Here is an 18,747-nt window from a genome sequence, read left to right as displayed (position 1 = left end):
TTTATTTTATAATTTACATATTTTGATTATTTTTACCCTACATGGTCAAATGGAATTTAATCATATTGGTACAAGTAAATTTTAGTCCAGCTAACCTAGAACTTATTGATATATTTGTTGATTTTAAATCAAAATACATTTTTACCAATATGGATTTTTACTTTCATGGGATATAATGGGAGTTCCCTTGAAATTGTAAAGAAAGTCATTAAATTAAAAGTTAACTCTTTGATTAAAAAAATTGGCAAATTTTTTTAAAAACCATAGACTTTTAGTCTTGTCCTATAAAATTGAATTAAAATTATTTCGATCCGTGTAAAGGTTATAAAAAAGTCACAAGGCTATGATTATTAAAAATTCACATATTTTCGCTGAATTTAAATTAGTAGCAAATTTTGATATTTCTCACAACAATGGATTGGTGGCGATATGCTCAGGAAATAAAAAAAAGTAAATATCAATCAACTTCAATTGACGTTGTTATCAAGATATAAATATTTCCATTATTTTATTGTAAATATATTAAACTCAATGGATCATTTAAAAAAAACTTTAATTTAAAGCATATGGACAGTATTCAAACAAATACTCAGTTTTTTCTATGAAAATGTAATTTTCAAAACTTAAAGAGCGTTGAGCTACCTCCAAATATTTTTTTTAAAGTTATTTATATGAAAATACATTTGTAATTAACAATAGAAAAATAATTTTTATTTAATTGAATTACTGATAGTTTATAATAGTATAGTCTTATGATAATAAAAGCGGTTTTAAACTTTAGCTTGAAATAGTTTTTGAAACTAATAATTTTAAAAAATAAAAAGATATAAATTTATTCAATATACAGAACCGTCATATGAAAACTACATTATTGAAAATAAGAAAACTCATATATATGGACTGATATTAAAAAAATGTAAAAAATGAATGGACACAAAGCTATGTTAATAGCTTGACAAAAAAAATGTAATTGTAACACTTAAGCAATAAATTCAAAATATAGCTGATTAAAGCAGCGATTAAATTGTTGAAACTAACGATATAATAAGTGAATTATAATAACAATTAATTTGTAGACAACCATGAATTAAATTATCAAGTCCGAAGGAGATGAGTGTATACATTTGTGAAACTAAGACTTATGTTAGGGTGTAATAGAATGTTCTCTAATGGAAAAAATATATTAATTGAAGAACAAAAAATCTGGTCGAGTTGGTACATTTGCAGTTCTATTCGACGACTTCCTTAAGAATATACATAAACCCATATAGGGTATATTATCTAATCATCCTTGTTGTTAGTGTAAGAGGGTGAATACGAAAATAAACACACATATTCTGGACTCTGTTATGCTGATTTTTGTTCTGTTTTTACTTATTCAAACTTTTGTTTACGTCTTGGTAGGTTCATACATATGTATAAGAAATCTCTCAGGCACATTTGCCCAAGGTATTTCAATGGATCCATTATCAGAAGGTAAACACGGCATAAGAAAGTTATTTGCGATAATATTTTGATCTAATAGAGAAGGGTCTTTAATCCCAATACCAGAATTTCATCATTATATACATCAACTCCCTCTAAATATTTTTTTAAACGTTTCAAATTTTATCAAATGTTCTTTTGTTTTTTTATATAATTTATAATTCAAATTTTAACATAACCCATTTACTTTTTCAAAAAAGTTGAAATTATTATCAACCTATATACCAGGGACACCCCAACAATGGCTGCAATCTCCTTTGGGTACTTTGGTTCTTGAAGAAGTGTGGTAATGATTTCCCCTTTTTGTGCTTGTGTGTGTGTGTATGTGAATTCAATTTTTCTGAACAAAACTTGGCATGAAGAAAGAAATATAACAGTATTCAATTTTTTTACTTCAGCCTAACTAAAAAAAGGCTTGCCAGATTTCGTAAATTAGCATGAAAGCATTTAAGTTTGTTTTTTTCTAGTCACCCTCCTGTACTTTCAAGGAATAACAACTTATTATTTTTGCAATAGCTATGTTTGTTATAAGCTGTGACTCAGATTTGAATTTGCACCCACGGAGTAAGTTTTTTCATGCTCAGTAATGTTTTCTAAAATTCAAGGATATTTTGCATTCTTAAACTGCATTAATCTTATGAAAATATAATAATCATTTTTCTTCATTCGATTTTACATTATTTTTAAGTAATCAGTGAGATAATAGTTTATGAAAACTAAGAGGAGCTAGTTGATACATGTTTAGACTAATAATAAGGAAAAAAGTAATTTTTACATTATCCTACCTAGTATTAAAATAATTTATGTGTTTGTGTGAGGTACGTCTTACTTTGAAAAACAATGATAAAAAAGTATTTATTTCAAAAATGTAGACAAATACAGACTTTAGACATAAGAATAAAAGTTATTCAGAATTCTGAGATACGTAAGTAATGTTATGTTTAATGCTGATGAGACCAGAATCCTGGGCTCTAGAGGCCAAGTGTTTTTTTTTTTTAATTCCCACGAATAAGTTGATTTTTTTATAATACAAGATTGAGTCCCCGTGTCTCAAAGTTTTTTTAAGGTATGGGTTGTTGATTCGAAAATGCACCAAAAAATCCAAAATGCAAAAAACAAAATTATTGTACAAACAGAAAAAGGGAGAACTTAAATACGAATTAAAAAGGAATTAGATAAATGAAAAAAGAAGATGATTAGCGAGTTAGTCTCAATATGCATCTTCAATCTTTCTTATTGTTGATGAAGAAACATGGTAAGTCAGCAATGACAACAAATAAATCAGAAGATCAACCATTTGAAAAAAATCCTTTATATTTCCCAAAATCAGTATTATTAACAAAAATTCCAAAAAAGATTAAATTCTTTTTCTTTTCTATTAAACGTATTTTATCTTAAAGATAATATTAAAAAACTCTTTTTGATACCTAAAAACATGTCTCTAACTTCAATATTAAGGTAGTTATGACCAATTTATCATCGAAATTTCCCCTCTGTTTTTATACTGTTTATGTTATAACCTACACACACTAAAATTTGTGATCTAATAAAATATGATATTTCAATAAAAAACACAACTTTCTTAAACATCAAGAAAATTGAAGGAAATTTTCAGGAATTACAGAATACAGCATTGACCAAAAGATGATGATTTTAAATACCCGCAATTAAATTGTATAATATGAAATTTGAGTGTATGAATATCTTCCCACTCTTTCCAGACAATAAATAATTTTTATTGAAAAAAAAGAGAGGTTGAAAATTCATATAATATATGTACTTACATATTGCAGAGAAATAAAGATTAAAGGTTCTAATGTCGGATTAAAATTTATGCATAAAAAAATTGATTGGAAACATGCCAATTTACTAGATAAATAAATTTATCTATGATATCCATTGATCATTAGATCCATTATTTGTTGTTTTGAAGGCTATCTTGAGATGACTTATTTTCTAGCCAATAGTGCGATTTAAAAAAATAATGGATTTAATTATTTTTTAAATTGTGTGATAGATTAAGAATTTATCTACATTAAATATAATTGACGTCAAATTGATTTCTCTCATTTAAGTAATGAAAATCCAGCAATTCTAGGGACTGGCATTTATGATATAATTTTATGTTGATCTTTTTGTGTTTTGTTTTTTTACTTTAGCTTTGTGTTTTTGTACATGCAAAATTTATAATTAAATGGGATATACTGCAAAAAACTTTTGTGGTGTAAAATTGATTTTCAAAATAATGAACTGTTTGTCATCATCATATTACAGATATCTCTACAAATCAAATTCATTTTGAACTAATGTTTAGCTCCAAATCATTTTAAATGATGTTGGATAATGATCGAAATAAATTTTTATGCGTAGAACAGCATAACACGTACATTGAGAAATATTTACCAAATAAAGGAATTTTTGAAAAATTATTATTCTGGGGGAAAGAATAATATAATCGAGCGGACGCCTTTCAAAAGGGCTTCCAGATTGAAATTTTTTTTGTAATTGTTTTTTTGAAGCAGTTTGGCCTTGAAAAACTAGATTGGGCTTTTGTTATATTTCCCTAAATTTGAAAAAAATATTTATTTAATAGTTTTGTTTTATGAAAATGAAATTTAATTGAATAGGTTCAGTGGTCTATTTAAGTACTTCAAGTATTAATGTGGCCCATTATATTAAAAAGTTGGACATCCCTGATTTAAAGCATCTGAGTTTATTTATTATGAATTAAAACATAATATTCCATAAGATTTTTATATTAATTTATAAAGACCTTCATCTTTCTCCTGATGATAAAAATAAATTTAATAATGGGATTTAAAAATTGTAGTGCAGATCAATCAGTTTGATCTGCAAATTGTTCCATTGATCACGTTTAACAAATGCATTGCTATTGATATAAGGAGCACATTCAACATCTGGGATGCCAATGAAAAGTTTAATCATTAATCACATCTTTTTCAGTGCTAATAATGTCGGAGATGAGAGAATAATGTTGATTTTTACGGAATTGTTCTATGCATTTCACATATAGGTACGTATATATACATGAATAAATATAATTTCCACGATCTGTAAAATTTTGAATTAAGGAAGGCTAATCTGTGTGACTGTACGTACTTTTTTTCAGCCCTTTGGAAAATATATGCTTAATAGCGCGCATTCCACATCTCAATTATTTTTTGTCCAAGACAAAAATAAATCAATCTCAAAAATTCAATCCGTTGTATTTGGATTCTGTGAGAAGGCGCTCAAACAATAGAACGTCAATTAATAGTTTTAGATTTTACTATTAAATGAATTAGAGAGAAAAAAATTACGACTTTACTAAAGCTGACAATTTTCTGAAAACTATATATATATATTTTAATTTGACTTTACTTGAAATTGAACAATCATTACTCGAAACATTCGATTAATGATTCGTCAAACTGTTAATATCACTCAGATGAACAGTAGGAAAATACAACTACAGATGCTCTTTTCTTATTAAAAGAAGAGTTTATATTATATTAACAAGGAAACCCAACATTAAATAAATGATATGAAGAAATTCTTAAAAAGTCGAAAATTTTTACTTGAATCCAACATTACAAATAAGTTTCCTTGTGAAGAAATATTAGGTTAAGTTAAAAGTTCTGAGTGTTTTTCTCTAGATTTCTTTAGTGAGCTATCTTTCATGATTAATACATTACATAACAAAACTGAAAGTATGCTTAAAGGTTAAGCCTACCCTTAAAAAAGTACATTTACCGTTTTGTGTTTGGTGAAGCCAGTTGGGTGTTATAGCATTCCAAAATGGAAGTAAAAAAGAAATAGTTTGATGCTTTCTTCCAAGGTGAAAAGGGGGACCAGTTGGCCCAAAAAAAGTGAGCTGTTTGCAAGCCAAATACAGTATCGAATGCAACAGCAATGCAGTAGTTCCAAGGATTCCGTTTCTGCTAAAATGGACATCGAAAGTGAGGCACGTTCTGGTAGGCCAAAAGTCGAAAATGTCGACAAAATAATGGAAATTTTCTAGTTTGACAAGCATGTGAGCACGTATTCCATTGCCAGGAAATGAAGATTAATCCGAAAACCGTTAGCAACCATTTGTATAAGGCTGATCTTCAGAAAATCTCGATGTATGGGTACCAAACGAATTGACACAAAATAACCTTTAGGATCGAGTTGATGTTTGGGACTCTTTGCGTAACGTAACGAAATCGATCCATATTTGCAGCATTTGGTAACTGGCGATGAATAATGTGTCACATAAGAGAACAACAGCTGAAAAAGATCGTGATCAAAGCACGGTGAAGCGGCTCAAACGATCGCCAAGCCCGGATTAACGGCCAAGAAGATTATGTTTTGTGTTTGGTGGAAGTGAAAAGGAAGGACCTATTGTATTCCATCAAAACAACTCCAAGTCACAAACATCTTTAACGACGAGCCAGAAGCTCCAATAGCTTGGATGAGATTCTTTATCACACCCGTCGTATAATTCAGACCTACCACCAAGCTATTATTACCTTTTTAAGCATTCCAAAAATTTATTGATGGTACAAAACTAGCCTCAAGAGAGGCTTGTGAAAATGAGCTGGTCAAGTTTTTCACCAATAGGGACGAAGTCTTCTTCAACCGCAGAATTATAAAATTGCCTTCAAAATGGACAAAAGTTATCTAACAAAACAGTGCATATTTGATCTAAATCGGATAATCCTAACAATATTAATTTTATTGTCAAAATAAAGCGTAATAATTCTCAGAACTATTTACTTCACCTATTATAATATATCTTTAGAGATATCCTTAGTTTTAAAAATATAATAACCGTAATAACGCTCAGAACTATTTACTTCATCTATTATAATATATATTTAGAGATATCCTTAGTTTTAAATATATAATTCTCTCGATTTAAAGAGATTACTTCATTATTCATTCGTATTTGAAAAAATGATTTTCATTCGTTTATTGAAAAAATAGTATTTCAATATTTGTTTTAATTATATTTTCTTTCAAAATAATGCTCAATATACCCTCTTCAAGTGAAAAGTTATTATTATTATTTGAGTCTACCAAACACGAAAAAAGACACCCTGAATATAATTTAACATTATTATGCAGGTAAACAAAAAAATGTTAATGAAGAAAAACAAAGGCAAAACTAAATATAAAAAAAAAGGCATATAATATTTTCATGAGAGGCATATAATATTTTCAAGAGAGGTAGACAGGCAGGAAGACCCCCCCTGTTAATCATAATGTATGTCATTTTAAAAAAAATTTCCTCCTTAAAAAAACCGAAATAATAATTATCAATAAATATGGGATGACTGCTTATTTTCATCTAATGATAATTACTTAGAATGTTAATTAGTAGATATATACTATATAGTATTTTTACTAGCTGTATTAATAATATATATTGACAAGATTTTTATCTGTAATACACATATATTAGAATACAAAATTCCCAAAAATATGTGTTTCTATTAATAATTATGCTCATACTAAATCATATTTTATAAGATATAATTATAGTCCGACCTTGAAATATGTATGTATATTGTATTTATTATTCTCTGAATAATGGTTCATGTTTGGGGAAATGAAATATAGTTCTATCATGCAATTTGTATTCACCCAAGTAATGTTTGTACATTAGGGTAATGACTTTTTGACTATTTTTGTCAAACGTGATTTCCTGTAGTGATTATAGATAAATATTTAACTAAAAAAGATGTTAATGTTGTTTATTTGATCAAAGTAGAAGAAAAAAATCACGCATAACGCACTTTAAAGGTTATTACTATGCTCAGGAGTGCGTAAGAGAAATGTTACTCAGTAAGTAGCTTACAGCACAAAAGTCGGTCACAGATATCATATATGTAGATAGAAGTGGGTACGTCTGCAGGGGGTTGGCTGGAATGGGCTGCCCCCCAAAAAAAAAAAAGAATTTGTGGTATTACTTAAAAATTTAATATTCGAAATTTCAATAAAATTTATTTTCGCTGCAAATAGGTATGGATTTTTGAAATTTTTCTCCAAAAAATGCCATTTTTTGTAAATGGCTGTGGATTTTTGGGAAAAAAATCCAAAAAATTTAATAAATTGTGAACAGCTCTGAATTTTTTTCCACAAAATTTAATTGATCCTCCCCTTTACTAAATATTTATGGTTATGAATGATAACAATACCTGTACGGATCCAATTGTACAAAGGATCGCCTATCTCTGGGATTTGTTCTATCCGATGGCTGCATTAAAACTAAATTGGATTCTGAAAGAGGATAAATAAAATGATTGATTTGATTTTATATTTAAGTGATTCTTATATTTGTATGAAAACTATAATATTATTTTTATATCAAAATCTAATCATTAATAACAGAAACTTAAAATCATTTTATGCGTGATGTCTTTTGCTTAAATTACTTTAACAGTATGCATTAATTTAAATTTGACATAAAATTAATTTAAAAATTATTTAGGAATATGAGATTATTAAAAATTTCATACCCTTATGCACATATATGTACTGTACACATTATGTACTAAAATAGAACAAGATAATATGTTCAGACTCTGTTTTGACTTTACTTTTTTTAATTTATTTATGCCTAAAAAGACATGCAACTAAAGTACAAGCAATAAAAAATCATACGTACGTGTTCTATGAATCTCATGTCCAAATAATTTGCTAGATAGAAAAAGGATTTACTCTTTATACTTTAATTACGTGCAATAATCATTTCAAAAAAGAATTTATTTCTATAACTAATTCGTTGGAAAACATGCAAAAAAGGATTTTAATATCCGTGATATCATTTCAACATAAATTTTACCAAGTGTAGTGTTGTTTTTATTGAAAAAAATTGGATTCAAGCCAAAATAGGACAGATGGAATTGATCCTATGAACTGATTCTTTACAGACAGAGTTCAATCAAATTTATATATTATTCATGATTTGTTTTGTTAGCCGTTCATTTGTCTACTATTCTTCTCTTCATTAGTTTTGAGACTGAATTACTTATTTTACACCTTGAAGGATTCCCCACTATTAAATGAAGAATAGTTGTCCAACAGCTAAGAAGAATTGGGCAAGTGCTACCAAATAGAGAGGAACTAACTGTCAAACAGCTTCCTTCACAAACCAGTTAAAAAGAATAGAACTGAGATTCTACAATGTAAATACAAGTACAGGGTGCGTGGACAAATCTGCTACATATTAAAGACGACATTACTCCATCAGCTGATGTCTGATCCGTCTGTTTTTGGTGTGAAATTTTTTTTTCGGGTCATAGGCTTTAGTTATTGTTCACCACTTGTAGCGATAGCATCGCCTTAAGACCACTGTAGATAGAAGGAAAAGTTGAGAGATAATCCATATATTTAGGTGATGAATCAGCAGAGAAATCTTTATTTATATTTCCTTTTTGTCATCAGTTTATAAGATTTATGTGATAACGCATACTGTTGTGAATTATATATCTAATATAAATCTTTTCTTAAGCAATTATCTCCTCAAATTATTAATAGTTATAGGATATTAAGGAGTTGTGAAACAGTTTGGAAGAATTGTGTAAGTACTACCAAATAGTTAATAGGAATAGAATAGAAGCAAGAAGTATAAAATGGAGAAAAATATCATCAAATTGAATTCCAATAAGTTTTCAAAAATTTATTACACCGTGTTCATATTTTGTCTTGCATCATTCTTAGTGGTGAGATTTTCTAAGAAAAAATTACAGTTAAATGGTCGTAGCACTCTTCTAAAGTCCCACTCCCATTTTTATTTTCTCTGATGAAGATTGCCTGAATGGGTTACCATAAATTAAAACACAAAACGCAAATATTGTTTTATTCTATTATTATTTTTTAAGTGCCTTGCTACTTCTTTGAGGGAGGTCGAGGAAAGTAGACAATTTTCACATATATCATTTATAAGACTACTTTAAAACATTTTATTCTAATTTTGCAATATAATGCAAATTATTGTGAGGAAAAAATAAATGGTTTTGTAAGTTTTTGATTTTGACAAGATATTGGGAAAAACTGCTTTTAAGAAGCAATACTTTTGTTATAATGCTATGATGAGACTTTGTGGATTACCTTACTTATCCGGATTGATATAGTGTGATTAGTAGATGTAGTATAAAATATAGTCAATTTCCCTCTCCATCTTTATTATGATAGCAAAAGAATTAGAATTATTATGATCTTTTTCAACAACAACGAAGCATTCATATTATAATTGAATAATTCTTTATATAGAATTATTTTCTGAATAATTTTTCAATTATATTAACTATTGTCAATGGGATGTGCCACTCCCTCCTTGGCCGATCAACGCCGGGTAACTCTTTCCAGTATGCTCATAAATTCATAGCATATTAAGGACTAATTCCAGCTCAGTTAATCAGTGTTATAAATGCTTATAATCAAAGGCATCTATGTCTATTCATAAGTGTTGGCAAGCAATTTTTATAAAATGACAACACATATCGAACACCTAAATTTTCATTTTTATTGATTTTCAAAAAGTGTAGAAGGCATGATCCCTGGGCTAACTGCTAACAATAACGAAGGTAATTTTTATACTAGCGGCATATGCTAAAAACATAAAATCTAAAATTAAATGTAAATTTGATTCTTAAAGATCAAAGGAATCTTAGATTTACTTAAAACTCCTCCGCCAAAAAAAAAAATATTATGAAAAGACTTCAAATCTTTTTCGAGACTCCTTTTGACGTTTAATTCCTAATGGATTTATATATATCTTTCCTTGAGCAGAAAAATAATCAATTTGATTGCTTTTGATAGTATGTGTTCAAGTGTCAAATTAAATTAAATTAAATTAAGTACTAACATATATGTGTAAATACTACATAAATAAAACATAATTACTCTTGACAAAAATGGATGCCTTTAAATGGGAACTAACTCTTTTTTAAGGGCTTCTAATGCTATTTAAATATATATCATATAATATAAATCAATCAAATTAACGAGTACATTCCTAAATATATTTTCTTCTTCATGAGGGGGTCTTATATTATTTAATATTCCCTATACAGACTTTTACAAATCGAATAGTTCCATCAATAATAAAGAAATATTTACAACTACATACCTAGAAATATAAAAAATTATCACTTATTTGTCAGGATATTTATGTACTTGTATTTATTACACACACATATATTTTCTTGAATCTCTCGGAAATACGTAATATTTTATGTTTTTTTTTTTTTTTGTGTTCTTTTTGGTAAAGTTCTTTATATGTTAAAACAGTCAATATACGAGGGTCATATTAGAACGTGCGCTATAGTACATATGCCTTTCAATAGATAGAGATATAAAATATAATGATACTTTTTTTATAAGATATTTAATTTTTGATTCTTTTTTCCAAAAAATTTAATTTTTGTGATCAGCTGTAGATTTTTGATAAAAATTGAAATCGTCTTTTGTAAATCTGTAGTGTAGGATGTTAAAATTTAAAGATGGCCTTTTCAGTAAAAATTGTGCCACTCATCCACTACATCCACACCAAAAAAAGGCTACCTCCTTCCAAATTTTAAAGGTATTTTTTAATTTGATCTTCTGTTGTGCATTGATGAAAAAGTGATGTTTGAAAAGTTTCAGTCTTCAGAGGCCGTTTTCGGGACCTCTTTAGTAAATTGAAAATTGCTCAAATAAGGCTCCAAAAATATATATATCAAGTTACTAACAACTACCAACACTATAGCATTACAAAACAGTTTAACTATTATATCAACAATATTTTAGTCCTGATTTTAACTATAAAGAATGGAATCAATTAGTTTATACTCGAGAATTTTAAAAAAATGTATAGAAATATTTTAATTCTTCAATAGGGAAGATACTAAAGTATAAATTTCCATCATGAAAATCTTCATGACTTGTTTCTATTTTACCACTATTTACATTTTATCCATTACGTAGTTTTAATTAGTAGAATTTTTGTTGTAATTATGTACATTACGGTAGTTTGAACAGACTATATCTTGAATAATGTTGTTTCAATTAGCTCAAATATGTTTTTCTTTTTGTTATACGACTATTAGAAGTACTTTATACTGACATAAGTTCTCCTACTTTAAAAATAAATTATCATCAATACTGGAAAAATGAAAATGGGAAAGTCAACATAATAAATTTAATTGAAAAAGTATGCTGATTTTGTTGTAATTTTCTATAATCCATGGTTCTATAAAACAATTCGGATCTGCAAAGGAATAGAGAATAATGTTACTGCAATTAAAGATGCAGAGTATATATTAGAAGTTACTTTGAAAGATTTTATTCTACACAAAGGAAATAAAGTAGTAGAAAATAGTGATAAAATATGACTATCTACTCCGATTTATATTTTATATATCTCAAAAATCAATGATCAGAAAAGATGTATAAATTGAAGGTAGTAATATTAATTAATTGGCCCTAACTTTGATAATTTTTTTTTTAGAAAAATGATTTTAAAAAAAAGATTGTTTACTGATTGTCTATGTATATCAATGTTGAATTTTTATAGGATCTTTCCATATCTTTTATTAAACTTCTCAGTCAACTTCTTGTCATAAGTGTTGGTAACGGAATAGAAAATGGCTAAGCTCATTGTTTTTTTTAAATAACGTAAAAATATGTTCAATGCAATCCAATGTTTTGATCCAAGAACAATACTATTACGACCTACTGGTTGACTTCATATATTAAATAAGTTATGCCTCTACTTCATGAATATATTAAATAGCCGACAATTGATCTGTATATATTCACTTGCATTCTGAACATATCTATCCACAAATGTTGTCAACTTATATTCACCGACCTACTATATTTAAATCCAAACTTTTTAATATATATTTTGATAATAAGTCGATTGAACTATCCAAGTACATGTATCCATCCTTATAATTTTGTACATCATTAATTCTGACTCGGAATTTGCCTTAGACTAAAAGTTAAGACTTGATATTTTTATTCTATCGAAAGAGGGCTGATGTCTTTGGATTGATAGATTTAGATATAATCAGTAAATGAATAATATCTAATTAAAATTAGTTCAGAAATTTATTAAATGACTCCTTATACCAATCAATTCAAGCATCGTTAAATACAATATCATAGTTCCTTGATGGTGATATTATAAAAAGTGGAGACTATCACATAATGGAAACTTTTGTTTGATACTATCTTTCTTCTTGAACATTGAAAAATAAACTGAAGTAAATTCCGACCAAAGAATTACTCTGAATCATGCCCCATATTTTATATATTATGAAATAGTTAATATTGAGCAATTTACTCCCAATGATGATTAGGGCTTCTGTTAAAAGCAAAATATCGGCTAAATACTATGAAAGGAAGTTTCTGACCGCATATCTATGTACATTATACATCTTTACTCATAGTTAAACTAGAAACCATCTGAGTAATGAACTTATACATAGCTACATCAATCCAAAAATATCAATAACGCATATTAAAAATACTTTTTATAGTATTTAAATAGAAGTTTGATACCCGTCATCAATATTGAATCATTTCTACGAAATTCATGTATTATTTCTTCTTTTATTTCATAAACAGCTTCCGTTATGATCGGTTATACAATTATGTCTATATTATATTTTGACACTCCACAGAACAGTAATCCCTATTACTTGAGCCACATGCAATAAAATTTTAGATTGAGCTCAGATGCTTATTTGATTCAATTTGGAGGTCAGTTAAGTTTTTAATTTTTTTATATATTCAAAATACTCTTAAGATATGTGGGCATTCGAAATGTTGGGCAAAAGTATAATTTTCTCATTTTTACAATTTTATATGATCTTAAGACTGTACTTTATAAACTTAAATGTTATAAGTCTATTGCTTGAAGCATACAAAGGATTTAATAACCACAACATTCGCGAGTTTCTTCTTATTACCTTAAAAATAGATTTAAAAAAACGCATTCTTGAGTAAAAAAGTAATTTTGGGGTTAGGGAGGATTTTTGGGCAGAATTTAATTTGCATAAATCCACACCCCTCCCCCTATTTATAAACAAACAAGAATATAGAAGCAACAAAAACTACGTGTTAATAGTGTTTTGAACGTTGATTGATTGGATTAGTCCTTGTTAAGCTCTAAACAATTCTCAACAAATATTGAATAATAGTTATATATTTGGGAAGAATAGGCTAATTGCCAACTGCTTTTGGGCCCTTTTTCTCCCTCTTTTTGGAGGAAAGGTTGCAATATCAAATAAAAATACAAAATTGTTGTACTCCTTGGATAAACTAGTTGTAAATATTTATTCTTTTCACAGAAGATGCAAAATATATTTGTCTTTCACAATATATATATTATTTGATCAATATTAATCAGTCTCCATTTTTTATACCTGCGTTAAAAGTAAAATGCTTTAATGTTGAAAGTAAGACTCATTAAAATTGCATTATTGTATAAATATACTTCAATATACAAATAACCTATTTTATTACAATCTATGTAAAAAAATGCCTATACGCCAAAAGAATTATCTTTCTTTTGTTGAAAAGTATTAAAGCCATTTTCCTTTTATGGGATAGGTATCATAAAAAATAATCACATAATTGTGATGTTATTTTTTCTTCAATGTAAATTTTTTTTCAAATTCACGATTAAGTGATAACATGTATTTATTGATTTTTAGTTGTAAATCGATGCTTGAAATTTTAATGGATGAGCATTCTGAATTTTTGTTGAAGTTCTTAACAATGTCATTGGTTATTATTCAGGGCTGTCGAAATAGAGTGAAGAGACAGTAAGTGCAATCAGTTTACACTAGATGGTGTTAGAAGGATAACATATCTTAAGAGTATTTTGATGAAAAAAAATCAAAATTGCCTGCGCCTACCCCGAAAATTACTTTTTCAACTCTGAATTTAACCGATTTTCAAATCAATAAAGAAAATTCGTGTACATTGTGATCATTAAAGCCCTTTTATAGGTTTTTAATATTTCAAATTTATTGAATATAGTTTTAAGGTCATATTAAGATCATCATAGTAGCATCTATGTATTGCTAATAGCTATTTACAAAAATATTTTTTTTACTATATAAATTGCATCGAAGTTAGTGGACATCTCTTCCAACGGTGCTGTAGACCCTATACAACAAATTACTTTTTGATTCAGTGAATATATAAAATTCATCAACACTATAAATTAGGAATGGGAAAAGAAATACTGTAAAATTTGATTAAACGACCATTTATAAGAAAAAATAATTTTCAAAGTTGGAGTGGCGTAATTGGGCGCAAATTAAAAAAAACCAATGTGCTAAGTGTTTTTTTTTACATGAGAAAATTAGGGGTTAAATCAAAACTGATTTTAACTCTCTCCCCACCCCCTATTAATAGGTAATCATAAATTAAATGTTGTTGCTAGCTTTCCATAATAATGTAGATGACAGTATTTATTATGGGCAATCCTTATAAATTCAATTATGATCTCTACTTAAGAAATTAAAAACTCAATTTCATATTACTTTTGTTAATATTATAATTTTTGAAATATAATTTTTTAAGGATATTTATTTATTATCATTTATTAGCTTCCTTAGGTATTTGAGAAACGAGCAATTTATTTTTAATTTCAAGCAACCTTTCAAATAAAATCATCAAAAAAATGGAACATCAACATGCCTCACATAAACAATTGACCTTTTCTTTATTAAATAAATTTGTTAAGAATATGTTTTAAGTTAAATTAATGATAACTACGGCAATTTACAGTCATTTACAAGATTGTGCCAATATCGGTCTAGCATTTCAATCGGTTCCAATTCTTGAACCAGTAGAACCGGAACTGAAAAGTGAAACTGAAACCGCAATATATTGCCTATCGGTTTCGGTTCTTGTGCTTATATATATATTATAAAAAATAAATTAGCTTTAATCAATAAGTCAATTTTCTGAGTTTTTTTTTTTTTTTTTTTTTGGGGGGCAAGTGTAGCGTTTTCCGATGATTTGTTTTAAGTGCCTGTTTCTAATCTGAGCCTGTATATAAAGAACAGAGATCGAAACCGTTGAAATGAAAGAACCGAGACCGATATAACCGCTTAACCTGGACCGGGCGCAATCAGGTTATTTATAAACATGCTCATCATTCGTTTCGACAGACAAAATATATTAAAACATGCAACTTCTATTTTAGATCATTTTTGGAAAATAAGCGGAGTTACGATGCCAATACAAAAATTGACACTTTATAATATGTTGTAAGCTGTCAAGTTTTCTTAATCTTTTCCCCTCATCAATGTTCTGAATGGTGTTTGTTGACTTTTGTTAAGTTGTGAACAATTTCCAACAAATTATAGAATTTCATAGTTGCTACCAAGTTATTTTGGGTCTTTTAGCTATTTCTTTTTAGAGGAAAGATGGGAAAATACAATAAAATTAACGATATAATTAGTAAAATAAAAACTTGTTCTTGTTGGAATATTTAGCCATATATACTTTTACCAGTTTTAATATGTTAATCGTATTTATTCATTATAAATTTTACCAAGATAATAAATGCACAATTGTTGCAATTTTTTTTTAAATGACCCTGAAGAAGAGATACAAACAGCAACTAAAATTAGAAAATCAAAATCAGAGTAATCATAAAATAACACAAAAAACACAAAGATATGCAAGAACAAATATATTTTGCATTATTCATCAACCTTGTTGAATTGTTGTTTTTTACAATAATGAGATTAAAAAAAAGGCCAGGAAGTAATAGGGATTTGTAAAATCAAGTCATTTAAATTACAATACATCTTCAATTATCCACCTACTCTAATTAAAAGTTCAATTATATGTCTAATTTTTACATGTCCATATTATAGAACAATTTATCTTTACAAAAATCGCAATTTTATTAAAGCCCAACTTTAATAGCAATTTAAAGGTTTATTAATGAAGTGGTGGCATCATTTCTAACGATTAAGTATTTGTTTTAGAACGTTTCTACAAGGCGAATGAATGTTTCCAAACAAAATTTGATGCAAACTAATATATTTTTTACATTGCACAACTAGTAAAAACGCAGTTAGAAAGCTAAAGATGATTCATTCCTTGGATAGTCTTCAACAGTGACTAAATCATATTAAATTTTATCATAGTCTGGACAAGGGGTCATCAAACTACGGCCCAATGGCTAGATCCGACCCGCCGACTGAACTTGAATTTACTGCATAAAACGTATAAAATACGAAACTTTATGATAAAATTTAAATTTGAATATTATGTTGGGAATACTTAGTAGAGGATATTGATCGCTATGTGCCTCAAATTTACTTATGTTCCAGTGTATTTTATGCGTATTATCTTGTAAATAAGTGTAGAGTATCTTTGTCCTGTTCCATGCATTTCAAGAAATAGATATTCAGTGCAATTTAGATGTAGCCCGTTCTTTCATTTTCAGATCCCGTTTTCTTTATGGCTACTAAAATAGAAAGATGACGCCGAGCGTTGCGTTTTCTATGAAGAGTGGGGGAGTAAAGTTTGTGGAAACAAAGAACCAGTGAACTAGCGACGTAATATGCAGCAAAAGTGAAGTAGCTTTGAAAAGGTACAATCTTCGCTGTCATTATGAAACGAAACATCTATCAACATATTTGAATTTTTCTGGAAAGTTATGCTCTGAGAAATATGAACCAATGAAATGTGGTTTAGAAACTCAAAGAAACTTCTTTACGATAAAGTTTGCTGAAAATAAATATGTCACTCTTACAAGTTACAAAATAGTGGCAGAACAATGAAAACCGTTTACGGATGGCAACTTCATATAAGAGTGTATGATGGACGCAGGACACGATTTGAGTCCTGAAAAACCGATTTGTTTGGAATTATCTGCCTTACGGCAAGTTCGGCTGAGCAAAGAACAGAAGAACTTGGAGTGAATATAGTGCTACAAATATGCAAAAAAGCTAGGAACTTTTTGTGGTATTCTCTGGCGCTGGATGATTCTACTGATCATTCGAGTACTTCACAACTGTTCTTGTTCATTCGTGGTGTCAATTTAGAATTTTAGATTGCACAACAGTTGGCACCCTTTTGCAGCATACATGGAACAACAGCATACAAAAAACTTTGCAAGACTATAAGCTTCAGTGGAATCAGCTTCGAGGTGTCAGTTGATGGAGGAAAAAACGTGACTGGAGTGAGGAAGGGTCTGGTGTAGCATTCAGGACTCAGTTGGAAAATTTGCAAATTTCAGGCACTCTGTTCATAAACTGCATCATACAACAGCGAGCACTTAGATACATCTTTTGTACTGAAACTACTCGTTTCAGCTGTGAGCTTCGTTGATGAACAAGCACTCAATTACCATCAGTTTCAAGCTTTTCTTGAAGAAATTGATTTTGATTTCTGTGATTAGCCTTGTCACTCAACAGTGAGGTGGCTCAGCTGCGGTAAACTCCTGTTTCGTTTTTACAACCTACGACACAAAATAGTTATTTTTCTCATTGAAAAAGATAAAGCTGATTCACAGCTGTAAGATCCTACCTAACTGTCAAAGTTGTCATTTTGTGCGACGTTACATCCCACATGAATAAATTGAACTTCAGCTTTAGGTAAAGGATAACTTCGTCTGTGATCTATATAGAACTATCAGGAGATTTTAGAAAAAGCTGAAATTGTTTGAAGCACAACTGGAAATATTTTTTTTCTTCTCATTTTCACAGAGTTTTTTGCTGCATTCACCAAAGATAACAACCTCGATTTTTCGTACAAGATTATTCATGACTAAATGGAACATTTTTTGAAAAGATTTTCAGATCTTGACATAATTGAAAGTGGCATTCTTTTGTTACAGAATCCTTTCGATTGTAACCTTGATGATGCACCATTTGAACTACAGTTGGAACTCATTGATTTGCAAGCAAATGACTTCTTCAAAGAGAATCACAGAGAAGGAAAACTTATTGCATTTTACAGCCGCTTACCTGATGATGACTTTCCGAAACTGAAGAACTTTGCCGCTAGTATGACATCAGTGTTTGGAACAACTTATGTCAATGAGTAAACATTTTAAAAAATGAATTATGTGAAGTCAGTACATCGAGCATAATTGACAGATTAACATGTGAAAGCAATTCTCTGGATTGGATTCAGGAATTATAAACTAAATATAGATGATATCTTGCAAGCCAAACGTCAGTTCACAAATCTCACTAAACTTGTTTGCCAATTAGTTTGAAAGATTAATACATGTGCACACTATGTCTG

Source organism: Lepeophtheirus salmonis, chromosome 4 (assembly GCF_016086655.4).
Source record: "Lepeophtheirus salmonis chromosome 4, UVic_Lsal_1.4, whole genome shotgun sequence".
Lineage (NCBI taxonomy): Eukaryota > Metazoa > Arthropoda > Copepoda > Siphonostomatoida > Caligidae > Lepeophtheirus > Lepeophtheirus salmonis.
Note: the sequence above shows the minus strand (reverse complement) of the source record.